This window comes from Alexandromys fortis, unplaced genomic scaffold, assembly GCF_014885135.2.
Source record: "Alexandromys fortis isolate MF-2015 unplaced genomic scaffold, M_Fortis_MF-2015_v1.1 scaffold_107, whole genome shotgun sequence".
Classification (NCBI taxonomy): domain Eukaryota; kingdom Metazoa; phylum Chordata; class Mammalia; order Rodentia; family Cricetidae; genus Alexandromys; species Alexandromys fortis.
In genome coordinates, this window is record NW_026067987.1 from 2646689 (window position 1) to 2663468 (window position 16780).

Below are 16780 nucleotides of genomic sequence, written 5' to 3' on the forward strand. Positions count from 1 at the left end.
AATGCACACGCTCTAACATACAACCAGCTGTACCCAGAGCCCAGAAATTTATTAGACAATGAGTACACTCCATGTAAGGCTTGCGTCGTCATGGAAGTTTGCACTCAACAGAGGCATTTGTGTGTCTGTTTGACCCAGGACCTTTGCGCTCAGGCCCAGCACATGTGGTGTGACTTCACCTGCATTCCCTATGTGCTGTTTTTGAGGATGATCAAGATGGCTTACACGATCCTGAATCGGTGTCAACATGGAGACTTGTCACTCGTGGTTGCAGACACTGGCAAATTCAATCCCAAGTGAAACTGTTATTCTGATTGCATAAAAGGCTCTCTGAACTCACAGGTAAAAGAGCAAAGTAACCGGCCTGTGCTTTTCGAAAATAATGACGTGTAAACTAAGAGTTTAGCTGGACTCAGTGGCACACGGTCGCGGACTGGGAAAAGAGGATGCCGTTGGAGGCCTGCCTGGGCTATAGAGCAAGTTCAGGACCAGCTTGGTCTAAAAAGTTATATCCTGATTCGAAAACAAAAAGAACGGGCTGGAGAGATAGCTCAGAGCTTAAGGATACTTACTGCTCCTGCAGAGAACCCTAGTTCAGTGCCCAGCGCCCATATAGGGCAGTTGACAGCCACCTGTAACTGCAGATCCATGGGATCTGACACCCTCTTCTGGCGTTAGTGGACACTGGACTCACATCCACACCCCCATACAGATACACATGTATACACATAATCAAAAATTCTCTAAAAACAGACACACAAAAAGTAAAGAATGTTGTTGATTAATGCCCACTGTAGAGATAGTGTAACTCATGCCAGACAAGCGTCTCAAGCTGGGTCTTGAACCAGGAAGGTGCTCTTTTTCCATCACGGGTACAAGCAACAACAGTATTCAGTGAGGTTTCACATCTAAGTTAATTTCCTGTCTGTGTTCATTGACTTTGTTTTTGTAGGCATGGGTTTTAGTAAATATATGTGTGTGTATATACATGCATACATATGTACATACACACATGAACACATGTATATCTTGCAACTTAATCTTAAACATTCAAAATGACAGGTAGACAATACAAGAGCAAAGAGTAATATAGAACAAATGCAATAAAATATTAACATGTGTAAACTTGTGCAAAAGGAAATGTAGAACTTCCCTACACTTTTTTCCTGCAGTTTCTCTGTCTGCAGGCATTTAAGATGAAGAAGGGTCTTTTTTTAAAAATCTGATGCATTAAGAAGAAACTCCAATGACAATGTTAAGTCAACTGAAAAGTTTGAGCATTATTCAAGTACCTACTGTTTACCAACTTCTCCTGAGATTGACTGTTCCTCTCTATTGCCTTCCAGAGGGAAAACATTCGAGAAGCTTCAAAACAAAATTAACTCGCCTTTCTCCACCTCCCCCACACGATTTGCCCACGGATTTCTTCTGAAAGATTTTTCTGTTCTTTGCACCCACGGCGTTTCTGTTGTCGGTTTGTTTTTAAGGCGCCACCTAAGCAGGCACAGTCTTGCCTTCCTATCCCACAGGAAAACTCCGTCCTCTTTAGCTTCTCCATCAAGACTGAATACTCCCAGAAATTCCAACCAACTCTAAAACTGAATTTCTAAATTCGAAAGAACAACAAAACAAAAGCTTTCATCACAAGTCTATGAGAATTACAATTGCTTTTCTCCTTTTCCCTTTTATTCTCAAGTCATAGAGCAACTCCTCTTTGTAGCAAATTGGATGAATAGGAATGTTTATAAGGTAACTATTATATTAAGACTGCCTTATAGTGAAGAAAGCATGACCGAATGACAAAGGAACTTGCATTTTGACAGAAGACCTTTTGCCATTTGGGGGTTGTATTTTCCTATTTACAAAATAAGAATGGTGGATTTGATCTTTTAAAAAATATTTTTATTATAGCATTAAGGCCTGCTAAAAAGAAAATTCCCCATACTAAAAGGATATTTATTTCAAACTAAGCCCAGCAGAGGGTAGCCAAGCTTTATTCTGTGCTTGAATGATAACTGGGTAATGTTTCCTTTTATTGGGAAAGTGATGCTGAGCAACCTCTCCAATTCCAAACTTAATTATTGAAGTCAATAATTATCAAAATTACTCTCCTCAAGGACTACAAAACACTGTCACAAAAATTAAAAGAAATGATATGAACCTAAATTCATTTTCTTTAAAATCTTAGCATTTGTTTTTAAGATCAAGTATCAAAGATGTTCAGAAGTCTATTTTAATAAAACGATGTATGCATACAGTTAATAAATATTTGGAAAGTAAACAATGAGAGTGAATTTTCTCACTCCGGATCCTTTTATTTTGAGTCTTAATTGTCAAAAAAGGAAATGTATCTAGTTTCCTATATCCATGTTGTTCTGAACCTGAAGATTTAACCAATCTATGGAAAGCATTTGAGGAACAAAATTATGTCAGTCCCAACCACAAAGTGACATTTTCCTTCTTGTCATCTGTCCCCAGACAATGCAATTTATGCAATGAAGTTTTCTGAAGAAGTCTTATGAATCATGCAGAGCCTCCAGGCTGACATTAGCTGTCTAGAACATCATCATTTGCAGAGCGATGGAATAGTCTAGGTCAAGAGCCAAAGACGTCTTTGGCTAACTTTAGTTCCTTCAGATAATTGCTTTACTATCAGCCTCTGTATCTGACCTAACAGCAGCTTGACTACCAGATAAAACTCTTGGTAGAGCTAAGCAGAGAGATTTGTAATCTCCACCAACCCTAAAGCTAAGAATTATTTCTCTTTCTTCCTTCCTTCCTTCCTTTTTTTCTTCCTTTCTTCTTTCCTTCCTTCCTTTCTTCCTTTTTTTTTTTCAAGACAGGTTTTCTCTATGTAGCTCTGGCTGTCCTTAAACTCATTCTGTAGACCAGGGTGGCCTTGAACTCACAGATATCTGTCTGCCTTTGTATCCAGTGTTGAGATTAAAGGAGTCTGGCTATGCTAAGATTTCTATAAGAAGTATAGAAGAGAACCTCCTCTTGACTGCAGTCCATCTAGGTGACTATTTCCTTCACTATATAGGGAGTTCGAGGCCAGTCTAGGCTACATAAGACTTAAGTCTAAACTTTTTTTTAAATTGCTTTCCAAGGGAAAAAGGTTTTGTGTGTATGTGTGTGTGTGTGTGTGTGTGTGTGTGTGTGTGTGTGTGAGAGAGAGAGAGAGAGAGAGAGAGAGAGAGAGAGAGAGAGCACATGATTTACTTGCGTATCCATAGAATATTTCTGAAAAGAAAACAGGCAAACATGTCACAGTTTCTCTAGGAAGAAGAATGGCTGCCAGGCAGTAGTGGCTACACCTTTAATCCCAGCACTCGGGAGGCAGAGGCAGGCAGATTTCTGAGTTCAAAACCAGCCTAGTCTAAAAAGTGAGTTCCAGGACAGCCATGGCTACACAGAGAAGCCCTTTCTTAGAAAGAAAAAAAAGAATGGAGACACTGAAAGTCAAAGTTGAACAAGATTTACTAACTAATCCCTGTGTAGATCTTCTCTTCTGCCTTGTGGCAGTGACCATTACTTGTTAGGATGAGACTCAGCCCCCTTCCCTACATCAGACTCGTGCATTGAAGCTCCAGCTTCTCCACATTTAGAGCTGTATTTAGGGACAGGGCCCACATGGCACTAAGTGAAGTTAGGAGACAGCATGAGAGTGTGGTCCATATGCAGCGGAATTGTGTCCGTATCAGAAGAGAGTGGCCACGCAGTCATTCTTACCTTTCTTGACGTGGAAAGGCCTGTGAGGGTCCACTGAAAAGGCCACCACAGGGCCAAAGACTGCTGGATGCAACATCCGCTCTAGCACCGGTTTCTAATACGGAATCCCCTAAACTGATAGTTTCATACACGTGCCCTGGTTTACACCTCTAGTTCCCAGACCAGCTAACAAGCATCCTTTTCGTAAGTAGACAGTTGGATGAGGTTGGACAGTTGGATGAGGTTCCTGGGATGCCTGCCATTGAGGAGCTGCCTCAGTAAGCAGGAATGCTCCTAGTTGATGCTCCCTCCTGTCAGGGGGACAGAGACACAGTGCCACGCTGCCACCTTCAGCAGCCTCAAGAGTTAGCCTAGACTTTGAGGGACGTCCACTCAGGCTGTCCAAAGTTTGTAGTTTCGGTGCTAAAAAGAATTTCGGGACTAGCCAGTGTGTGAAGCACAATTGATAGTTTTAAGAAATATATTTTTACGTATATTATGCCTGTGTTAAGAGTTAAGAGAATGAGGCACTTAGGAAAACATAAGACATAGTCAAGTGGGAGTGTGTGCTTCCCACGGGAAACTATGAGAAGGTAGGACCTACCCAATTATCTTAGGATTTAACTAACTACCCAAGTATCTCAGTTAGGATTTCTACTGCTGCGACAAAACACCAAAAAGCAAGTTGGGGAGGAAAGGGTTTATTCGGCTTCCACTTCCACTGTGCTGTTCATCACTGAAGGAAGTCAGGACAGGAACTCAAGCAGGAGTCTGGAGGTAGGAGCTGATGCTGAGGCCATGGAGTGCTGCTCTGGCTAGGTTCCCCTGGCCTGCTCAGTCAACTCTTTTACAGCACCCAGGACCACCAGCCCAGGGATGGCACCATGCACCATGGGCTGGGCCCTCCCCCATTTATCACCAGTTGGGAAAATGCCTTATAGCTGGCTCTCATGGCGTCATTTCCCCAGCGGAGGCTTCTTCCTCTTTGATGACTCTAGCTTGTGTCCAGTTGACACAAAACAAAACCAGCCAGTGCACCCAGTGTGAGTATAGAGTAACCAACCATCCTAACATTGGCCTTCAGTGACTCAGGTTATGTGTCAGAACGTTGCTAAGAAAACTTCTTTACCTCCTGGTGGGAGAGTGCCACTAGAGATGCCACGAATAAGGCAAAACCAGAAGCCACTAGTTGCATAAGAAGTTGAGTACATGTCCTTTCCCCAGAAAGGAGTTTCTGGTGAGATTCCTAGAAAACTAGGAAGGACTAGGAAGGGTCCCCAAGTTGTTCATTGTTCTGGAATCCTTGCTTGGCTTCTGACAAAGGTGTCAATTAGAGTCCAGAGTGAAAGGGTTCATTTTCCTCCTCGTGTCCCCCAGATTTTCCATCTTTTTCTTCTGCCTCACTAACGAGTACCCAATGAGGCTGCTAGAATGTAACCTGTCCTCCATCAGCCCATGTGTTTAAACACTTCAGCTCCAACTGTTGGTGCTGTTTAGGAAGGCTGTCAAAGCTGAAGGAGGTCCGCTGGAGCAAGTAGATTACCGGTGTCAGGGCTTGAGGGTTTGTAACCCAGCCCGACTTCCTATTTCTTAGTTCAGACACAAGGTTCCCAGCTGGGCCCCTGTTCCCACTGCCATGGCTTCCCCTGCGGCTGTTATATCTTCCCACCACAAGAAAATAATCCCCTAGAATTGTGAGCCGACATAAAAATAAACACTTCCTTCCAGTCAGGTCACAGCAATGAGAGAAGAAAGGAAGCATCCAGAACTGTGCACACGATGACGAGACCCACTCGTCATTTCCAGCCGTGAGGTGACAATGTATGTAAACTATACAACAGGGCTGAGAAGAGAGGAACAGAAAAGGATTCAAGAGCCTCGGAGAGCTGGGAAGATTAATGGAGGCCAGGACTAACCAAATCTTGACCTGTTTTTCATGAGAAGAAAATGTGCATATTTTCCAAGCCTCCGTTATACTTGGATTCCTATTACATGTAGTCGGTGGATGGAACACATACTTCTTGCAGGTAGTTAGCTTTACCACACACTGATATGTGAAAGATTTGGTTTGTGCATTCAGGCAATGCTGCTGTGGAAAGACAGCCTGTTACCATGCCCTCAGATTTTGCTGTAATGTTATAGAATGAGCTGGGAAAATGCTAGAACTTTTTGTATTTGCTATATAGGGGTTAATAAAATATTGAAGTAAGCAACCATCAAACAGCTGGAACATTGGCAAAGAGTGGTATGGGAAGATTTATCCAGTCTAAGCTAAAAATAGTACGGCCCGCCTGGGAAGGACAGAGGCTGGGCCAGCTGAGGTAAACTGTTGACCGGAATTCTGGCCATAAAGTAGTTGGGTTGGGTGGGGTGGGGCTGGGGCTCCAACATACTGCCTGCTCCTTGCTGTGAGATACATGAATATATATTGTGAAATAGGCCATCTCCCCTGAGAGATTTCCTGTAGAATAAAACAGGTAAACACACAGCTATTAAAGCCTCGTCCCACACTGGATTTCAGGCACCTTGAAGCAAAGTTCTGTGTTTCTAAGTTGTCTATGTTTCTGACACCTTGGAGATAGTCACCATTTAGTAAACATACCATAAATGTTGGACAGCTGGAGCTGAACTAGAATATTAAGAAATAAAGTTCGTGTTTGCTTCAGCCTCTCTCTCTCTCTCTCTCTCTCTCTCTCTCTCTCTCTCTCTTTTGGTTTTTCGAGACAGGGTTTTTCTGTGGTTTTGGAGCCTGTCCTGGAACTAGCTCTTGTAGACCAGGCTGGTCTCGAACTCACAGAGATCCACCTGCCTCTGCCTCCCAAGTGCTGGGATTAAAGGCGTGCACCACCACCGCCCGGCTCTCCCCTTCTCTTGCTTCACACCCTTTCCTCCATCAGTACCTTCTGAGAGGAGTTCTGGGATGCTAAGGGTTTCTGTACAAGCAAAGGACTACTTGAAATCCATCACTAGAAATATGTTCCCTGTGTATGTATAAATGGATTACCAGAGGATCGCTCTTATTATGCATGTTTGTAATCTTACCACTTAGAAATCTTAGGCTGGATGTTGGGCATTGGGATCTGGGAGCCAGCCTAGTCTACATAGTGTGTTAGAGGATAGCCTGAGCTACATGATACCCCGTTTCAATAAATAAGTTAATAAGTAAATAAGGGAACCATGTGTGGTGGTGAGTGTCTTTGTTCCTGATGCTCAGGAGGCAGAGGCAAGCAGGTCTCTGAGTTTGGGATCAGCCTGGTCTACAAAGAAAGCCCCTGGACAGCCAGGGCTACACAGAGAAATCTTGCATCAAAAAACTAAAGTAAATAATAAAGGAAGGAAGGAAGGAAGGAAGGAAGGAAGGAAGGAAGGAAGGACGATCCCTTTTACTCCACTTATAATAATATCTGAATATCAGATCTGTGAAATGATTTTCCAGGATTATCTTAACTATCTTCCTGTATAGTAGTACATCTACCTGTCTATCTATCTATCTATCTATCTATCTATCTATCTATCTATCTCTACCTACCTACCTACCTACCTATCTACTATCTATTTGTCTGCCTATTTATCTATCTATTATGTTCACACATAATGATTAAGATTAAGACTACTTTGACCAAGACTGTGGCCAGCGTTGGAACGGGCTACAGGACGAAGAATACAGAGGCTTAGTCTCAATATGCTTCACACCTCTCAATCCTATCTTTACTTGCAAAGTTTTAGGCTTTGGTTTCTTCATTTGTAAAATCGAAAGAGCAGACCAGAGCAGCCATTTCCAGCTAAGGAGTTTTGGAGTTTACACCGAGTTTAAACAAACAATGCTAAGGACTGCAAAAACCTAATAGAAATCACACATTCCCAATGCTGCAGTGTGGGCCAGTTTAAAATGTCCTTATTTATTTTTGTTTCTAGAAAAAGTGGCTTCTGGTGGCAGGGTAACTTCTGACTGTGGTGCCCTGGGGAAAAGGACAGTTGGGTTACTTATTCCTAGCCCAGCAACCAAATACCTCAAGGAAGCAGAAAGTTTGCTCTAACTCGTGGCTTTAGAAAGTACTGCCCATCATGGCAAGGAAAAAGAAAGTCTGAGGGGCTGGGATGTGTGGGGTCTTTTGTGGGCAGCCTGACCCCAAAGCAGAGTGTTTGGGCTAGACAGAACAAGAATTCTATATGATTTTGAAAGGTGAGCCTCCCGTGACCATTTTGTTAACTATACCCCACGGGCCAAAGGTTCCATGGTCTGCCCAAATAGCACTACTAGCTGGGGACCAAGTATTCCAACACACAAGCCCACAGGAGAGATCTCAGACTCAAGCCCTAACTATCTGAAAAGGTTTTTCGACATTATTTGTCTTAGTGGGCCTGCTGTCTGTCCCACACACCTACCTTACTGGGACTCTCACCAGAAGCCATAATGAAGAGGGGAGGCTCCGAGGTACTTACGCCCATCAGAGAGATTCTTTCTCCATCCATTATAACCTAGACTCCAACCAAGTCAGCTTCACTTAGAAAATCTTCCTCTTGTGGTTAGAATCTGCCCATATATTTATTATCTATCCTCATTACCATTTATGGGTTCTTGGCATTGTTGACCTGAAATAGAAGCCATTTCTGTATGCACGTTTGTTGACCCTTAGAGAGTAACTTCCAAAACTGGCCAACACCACGGAAAATAATGAACTAACCGTGTGGATGAGCATAGCTACATGTCAGGTTTCTGTAAGAGATTTGCAATCGTATTTAAGTTGTTCTGTTTTTATAACTACTATGGTGCTCTCATAAATATTCTACTTGCAAACATTTCCCAAGACCCATAGTTTTATAAGGCTGGTTTATCCTTCCTATAAAGATTAACTGGAAGTAAAATAGAAATACATTGTGTTTTTCTGCCAGGTGCGTCATGATCATGAGTAAATTGGCAGATTGCCATGTTTAAGGCTGCGTGTGGTAGTTATGGGTTAAAAAACTTAGAAAAAGAAAAGAATGGATGATGTCCTTCTTCCTCTGAGCCCTGGACAACATTGTCCTTGGGTATGAAATAGACCTTTAATGGATGTTTGATAGAGGGGATTCCAATCATCATCTTAAACCATCTTCAAATACACAATGAACACTTAAACTGATGAAGGCCTTTAGTGGCCCTTCAAGCTCTAAGAGTCCATGATTAGGAGCTAATTGTACTCATTTTTGTATCATTCACCACTTGTTTCTCAATTGCACTTCCTTGTTTGAAGATTTTGAACATGTGGAAAGGAAGACGGGAGACAGCCAGTGTGAAAAATGATATAGCGGCTCCTCAAAAAAATTTAAATGTAGATTTGGGCATTGGAGGATACTTCTGTCATCTCAGCACCTAGAGGTTGAGGCAGAAGGATTATAAGCTGGGGACCAGCCCGGGATGCACAGTGAGGCACTGTCTTTAAAAGAAAAAAAAAGTAATAAACGTAGAACTACCAAATAATCCTAAAAGTTCACTTTTGTATGTATATTCGCAATTGGAAGTAGGAGCTCAGAGACTTTCAAGTCCAGAACTGTGTTGCTCACAATAGTAGAGAGGTAGAAGTGACTACTGGCAGATGATATGCTCTGAACAATCCCATTGTTCAGATAATCCCACTGTGAAGGGCTGTGTGGGTTGCATACGTGGTAGGTGTAGTTAACTGTGAGTTCTCAGTCGGTAGAGGCTGTTTTAGCTGTGTGCTTTCTAGGCTGGCATAACCACTATGCCTAGTTCACACAGAAAAGGAAAACTCCGAGGTCCCAGTCTCACTTACTCTTCTTCACAATCATTCAGAAATGAGGATTCTTCTTTGCTCAGTTTTACTTACAATAAGAAAATTATCACCCCAACACATACCATTGCCCCTTAAAATATTTCCTCAGGCATTTCAATAGCTGCAAAATGGCATAAGTTCAAGTTTATTGAGAAATAATGTCATTTAAAAAATTTAAAACCCGTGTATTGTTCTGAAACGCACCCAGAAGATTCTAAAAGTAATAGCTATTGGATACTATTATTGTATTAGCTAACTATTGCTATGTAACAAATTTTCTCAAATCTCAACAGTTGAAAACAATCATTTATTATCTTACTGTGTCTGTGGATTAAAGCCCCATCCTGTCACGAGGCTGCCATCAAGGGGTGAGGCAGGGTTCTCATCTGCAGGTTTGACGAGATCATCTCTGCTCACACACATCAATGTTGGCTGGATTCAGTTCCTTGATGGCTATTGGCCAGAGACATCCCTCGGTTGCTCACACAAAAGGCTTTCCACATGGCGGTTCAACATGGCAAATGGCTTTTCTCAGAGGATGGGAGGAATGGAGGAAGGGAGAAAGACAGAGGGAGATGAAGGGAAAGAGAGGCGGGGGAAGAGAGAGAGAGAATGAGCAGGAGGACATTAGAGGGTTTCTATAACCTCATCTTAGAAGCGTTATCCATCCTTTTTTGTATCCTCTATAAGCAATATTATGTCGGTCCAACCCATACTCTTCATGGGGGTAATGGGGTTCATGCAAATCCTGGAAGTAGAGATCATTGGCTCTGTCTCTGAGCATCTACACACCTAAGTGTTAGAGATACCTACTTACCAGTTTGTAAAAGTATCTGAATTTAACTTTTAGAAAATAATAGCCTTTCTTCCTCTATTTAGACTCACAGTTCCATTCTCCTCATAGTGTTCCATCTGTATGTATGCCTGCACATCAGAAGAGGGCACCAGTGGGGCTGGAGAGATGGCTCAGTGGTTAAGAGCACTGACTGCTCTTCCAGAGGTCCTGAGTTCAATTCCCAGCAACCACATGGTGGCTCACAGTCATCTATAATGAGACCTGGCGCCCCCTTCTGGCTTGTGGGGCACACATGGAAGGAATGCTGTACACATAATAATTAAATTAAAAAAAAAGGGCACCAGATGTCTTACAGGTGCTTGTGAGCCACCATGTGGTTGCTGGGAATTGAACTCAGCACCTCTGGAAGAGCAGTCAGTGAGTCAACTCTCTGACTTAACCTCTGAGTCAACTCTCCAGTATGCAATTAAAGATTTTTGAGATAGAACTTTGGTATGTTTGTTTCATTGCCAGGATTCTCATTTGTGCTCTGCACACTGCTGCTAGTGTGGAAGGAAGGCTTTAAAAACTCATAGTTCTTTTATTCTCCTCAGATTTTTTGCTAATGTTTATACTTTTCTATAGTTATACTCAACACTATTTTACTATCTTCCTTATGTTATATCATCATACTATATTATATATGTAAACTAAAATTTCAATTAAAACATTTTCTTTGATCGATGGATTTTATATTTTCTAAATTTAATTATACTCTATGTATTATTAACACCAGTAGAAAGTAATAATATTATGAACATATAGCATTATATTGGTCAAGTCTACATAGAAGTTAAATAAAGTTCAATAAATAATTATTCACAAAAAGCAATGTGTCATTTCACTTAAGCTATGGGGCTGCTTGCTTTTCTTGTTATACTTTCTTGATCATTATTTAGAACGAGTTATAAACAGAACATGAAGAGTTTGCTATTACCAATTATTAAATGTCTTGTTTTCAAGGGAAGGCACATCACATTCCTGTCAAGCCACTCCAAACTTAAAAAGCATGTGAATGAATAATAAACAAGCTGAGCAGAGGCTGATGAATAATAAAGAACGCAACTGAAAATTAATGTCGATTTAGAGGATTCAATAAATATCTGGGGGAAAGTAATGAAAATATCCCCTTTGCAAAGTCTGAATAACTATTCATTGAAATAGAAGACATGACTTAGCCCCTTAAAGAATTTTTAAAGCCTTCCTTCCATGCTAGCAGCAGTGTGCAGAGCACAAATGAGAATCCTGGCAACGAGACGAACATCCCAGAGTTCTGTCTCAAAAATCTTTAATTGCACACTGGAGAGTTGACTCAGGTTAAGAGCACTGACTGCTCTTCCAGAGGTGCTGAGTTCAATTCCCAACAACCACACGGTGGCTCACAAGCACCTGTAAGACATCTGGTGCCCTCTTCTGATGTGCAGGCATACATACAGATGGAACACTATATACATAATAAATAAATAAATCTTAAAAAATAAACCTCTCATTGCCAGGAAGCATGGGAATGACCAGGACAACAGGAGCAACATTATTTCCAGGGCCCTTGTCTGCTACTGCATGTGCTGGCTCAAGGTAGGAGGGACTGACTCCAATTGAGATGCTCAAGCACTCAGGGACGGGGCAGGCAGAATCATATTCATGCTCATGGCAACAATACAATTACTAGATTTGGTTACAAATGGACATAATGGCTAAATAAGACTGTCAAAGATCATTGGTGGGGGTTCAAGAGAGAGCCCAGCTTCTACTTCTCTTGTACCTAGATACTGGGCAATTCACAACTGCCTGTAACTTGAACTCCATGAATTCTCATGCCCTCTTCTGGCCTCCACAGACACCTGCACATACAGTCACATACCCAGGCACAGACAGGCGAGTACACATAATTAGAAAATAAAATGTAAATCTTTTTAAAAGTTATTAGCAGTAAAAACACGAAGGACTTTTGTTGTTCAATTGTTCCACTGACACTCAATCCCGTTCATGTTGGGTGGTAGGACTGGATATTACAATAGTATCTCTTGTGTGATTTACTACTTGAATACTTAGGAAATATTGATAGTGTCACAGAGGCTAGAGGAAAAGTGGCTGGGAATAATACTAGGCAATTCATCTCAAAGCTGTTAGAGCCAGCAATCTCCTCCAAGCTACAAGGAGTGGCCACAAACTTGCAGTGACCATCAATTTCTTCTGCTCACACCTCCGACCTTTCTCTTGGGGGTTGCCATCTACGCTATGGGCCCACAACTAAACAAGCCTGGGCTTAAGACTTCTGTTATTCTTAAAAAACGATGAGAGAGCGGCTACAAACGGTCCCCAGGCGAGCTGGCGGAGGGAGCCCGCCATGAGGGCGGCTACAGGAGGGCACGCTTCCTTGGCCCACGGTGGCGGCAGGTAACAGACACGTAAACACAGGAAATAGCCATAAGTATTTATTAAGGAAGGGGGAGAAAGAAAGACAGAGAAAAGAGATAAAAGGAGAGAGGAGCGATAAAAGAAGAGAGAGACAGAGAAAACGCGTGCGCACGCCAAGGAAGCAGAAAGAGAGAGAGAGTTCCCAAGATGGCGATGGGCGGGTCAGAGGTTATGGGAGTGGGTGTGGCTAGGGCAGGGACCCAAGAATATCAACTTCATGTAGTGTCTGTGGTTCCCAGTTCATGCATGGCCCATGTAGCATTAGTTAGAGTCACCCCCTTGCAGGGCAGTGGGGAAGTCTTATTGTTTTCCACTTTGAAGAGGAATGTTCCTGAAATAGTGGCCTTAGAACAAGGTGTGTGCCTTTAAAAAAAAAATTGCACTACATTGAAGTTATCCTGTCCTTTTTGTTTCTGACTTTCTTTTATTTTTTTATTTATTTGTTTGTTTATTTGTTTATTTATTTGATACAAGACCCACCTCCATCATATTTATTTATTTATTTTTTGAGGCAGCATTTCTTTGCACAGCCTTGACTGTCCTGGGACTCACTGCATAGATAAGGCTGGCCTGAACTCTCTCTCAAGTGCTGGAATTAAAGGCACGCGCCACCACACCCAGCTCGCCCTGACCTTGAATGAGTAGAAACACACCTTCTCTGGAGATTTTCTCAAATCGACTTCTGAATAGCCTGGGTATCTTAAAATTAGAGGTCAGAATAAACCTAGAACAGAAAGGATAACAGAACTGCCTGTATCTGAAAAGCAGAATCCTAGCAAAGCAGCAGGCAGAGAGTTGACAAGCGATTTTAGATATTTGTGACTGTTAAAGCTTGGGTTTTATAGTGCAAGGTCATTTGTTTTACAGGTAAACTTTCCAATTCTTTCCAAGAAAAGCAAGGAATGCTGATAATCATGCTAACGTGTGGTGATTCTCTAAGACTCTTACACTCCAGGCCTCCTGCTTTCACAGGCGACTTCGGTGGGTGGGGTCTGTGATTGTCTTACTGGAAATCGTTGGCATTCAGAAAGGGTTACTGGGAAAGTATTGGTACGGAACTAAACGGGGAAGCTCAAACAGAGGGAAATTTTACAGTGTGTGGGAGGAGAACAGGGACTTCAAAGGCAGGAAAATAAGCAAGGATCATCATCATCAAAAAAAAAAGAAAAGAGGGGGATGCAGTTCTGAATCTCTTCTAATAGTGAGGTCTCTGGTTTTACAAAGATACAGATTGACCTTGTTGCCTAACGCTGCCCTGTCATTGGCAGAAGAGTGACTTCGGAATCTGAGAGATTTGATTTTTACCCCAGTATTTCCTTCTTTCTTCCCTCTGTCCCTGCCTCTCTCCCTCATACTTGCTCTTCATTTTTTTTTCTAAAAAGGACTTGTTGTTGTTCATTTGTTTTGTTTTTCCAGACAGGGTTTCTCTGTGCAGCCCTGGCTGTCCTGGCTCTGTAGACCCGGCTGGCCTCAAACTCGTAGAGTTAGGCCTGTCTCTGTCTCCTGAGTATTGGGATTAAAGATGTGTGCCACCACCACCTGAATTTTTAAAATTACATTTATTTATCATTATTTATTTTGTCGAGAAAGGGCATGTGTTGTGGTTTACCTGTGCAGGTCAGAGGGCAACTTGTGGGAATTGGTTCTCTCTTACCATGTAGATTTCAGGGGCTGAACTTAATGGTATCAGGGTTGGTAGCAAGTGCCTTTATCTGTGTTGTGACATTGGACAATGAAAAAGAGAACCGTGCCTAATACAGAAAGTCTGAACCAATGAAAGTGCTGAGAATAGAAGGTAATGAGTGTTCAGTCTCAGGATGGGTCATTCACATCAAACTCACCTCTCCAGAGATCGGAGCAGGGGCATTCATGGAAGAGGGTATGGACAGAAAGTAAGACCCAAAGCATCGGTAGGAGTGCAGTGAGATGCTGTCTTCTGGACTGGACACTGGCTATAGCACACATGAATTCACAAGAGCCATGGTTAGCTGTACGAGACCTGCAGAACATCAAGCCATTTAAAAATCCAGCACGGATAGGGGAGGGGCCTCCGAGACCTCACCCCCAGCTCGAGAGCTCTTGACAGTTGATAGCTAGCGGCTAGGGAGTAGGATTGTTATTTTATTGACAGTATGTCCATTCTCTAGCGGGTAACGCACTGCTGACCACATGGGAAGCACTAATTTGATTTAGTGGGCTATAAAAACAAAGGACATGAAGTTGGGAGAGCCATGTTTTGGGGGGACTCCAGCAAGATTTGAAGGTGGGGGAGTAGGCTAGATGTGCTCATGATACATCATACGCAGGTATGAAATTTTCAAAGAATAACTAAAATACTACTTAAAAACAGAGAGCAAGGCCTATGGTTACTTATATGAGATAAAAATTATATGAAAACCACGCATGGTTTGGAGAGAAGGTAAAATTCTCCAGGTGAGACAATAAAGGAAAATGCAGCGATGTTAATGCTGAGTTATACTGGCCTTGATTTCTCTATGTCCTGCCATCTTGTTTCATTTATTACTCTACACAATTTTACTTCGCTTCTAGTTTTGTTTGAATTTTTACTTATTTTAATGTGTATGCATGTGTGCAGAGTGTATGTGCATATAAATACATTTTTATAATTCATAATGACCCAACTCTAGTATTTGGAACAGCAGCCTGAATAAAGCAAGCCATGTGTCTTTTTGTTGAAGTTGAATCTTGCTGGTTGCTGGTGGTACTTACTCTCACACAGTCCATTGTCCTCTGTTAAAATTATTTTGATTTAGATACATGTTCAGGTTCAAGATGTTTTCTTATTTCATTCTAGGTCAAACTATTTCATAGGCCAGTAGTGGTATGACCTTCTATCAACAGACTTAGAATACCTGGTTTTCTCTCTCTTTTTTTCTACATTGGTAGTTATTGGTATTAATTCATTAAATATAGCACATGCTCATATTTTAATTCCATTATTTGTTCTTTATTTATTGGTATGCTACTTTTGTAAAGAGGAACTTTTCCTCTTTCATTTATGTGAGTACTCTCAGAAATATCTGGGATATGCATGCTTCTTCTTTTTCCTTTTGAGACAGCGTCTTACTATGTAGTCCTGGAAGGCCTTGAACTCACGATTCTATGGGGTCAGCTTCCTGTGTCCTGGTATCATAGGATTGCACCTGAAGGATATTCTGCGGCATCCCTGGCAGGTCCCCTGTCGGGCGGGAGATGGTGTAGGTGGGAGACAGACAAATATGCCATGTGGAGAGAGCTGGGGTATATAGTTTATTTAGTGGGTATTGGGAATGGTATAAGAGTTAGGGGTTATGGAGGGGAGGGGAGAAGGAGAGAGAGAGAGAGAGAAGCGGGGAGGGGGGCAGAGAAAGAGGAAAGAGAAGGAAGAGAGAAGGGGGAAGAGAGAGAGGCAGTAGTTACCTCTTCAGAAGAGGGATGGACAGAGAAAGAGCTTGAAGATGGAGAGAGGGGTGAGATCAGCTTGTTTTGGCAAAGGGGAGGGGGAGATTGAGGGCAGGCAGGGCTTGTCTCTTAAAGGGTACACAGGTGACAGGGAAGGTCAGCAAAATAATAACAGCACTCTTGTCCAGTTCACACTTGGTTATGGGAAGTGCTATAAACATTTAATTCATTTAATCCCTTCTTCTTGCCAGTTCACCCACTTTATCCATGTTTAACCAATTAGTTTTTGTAGCTTCATTATTAATTCAAGAATTTTTTTTTAGATTTATTTATTTATTATGTATACAGTGTTCTGCCTGCATGTATGCCTGCGGACCAGAAGAGGGCACCAGATCTCATTGTAGATGGTTGGGAGTCACCATGTAGTTGCTGAGAATTGAACTCAGGACCTCTGGAAGAAAAGCCAGTTCTCTTAATCTCTGAGCCATCTCTTCTGCCCCTTAATTCAGGAATTTAAATGTGCACAGTGTGTTTTAATTAGTTGGACTTATTGTTCTTATCTCTACTCAAATTCTCCCATGTTTGACCTATCAATGAGGTCAATAACACATCCTGGGTTAATTAATATTGCTCTATTTTT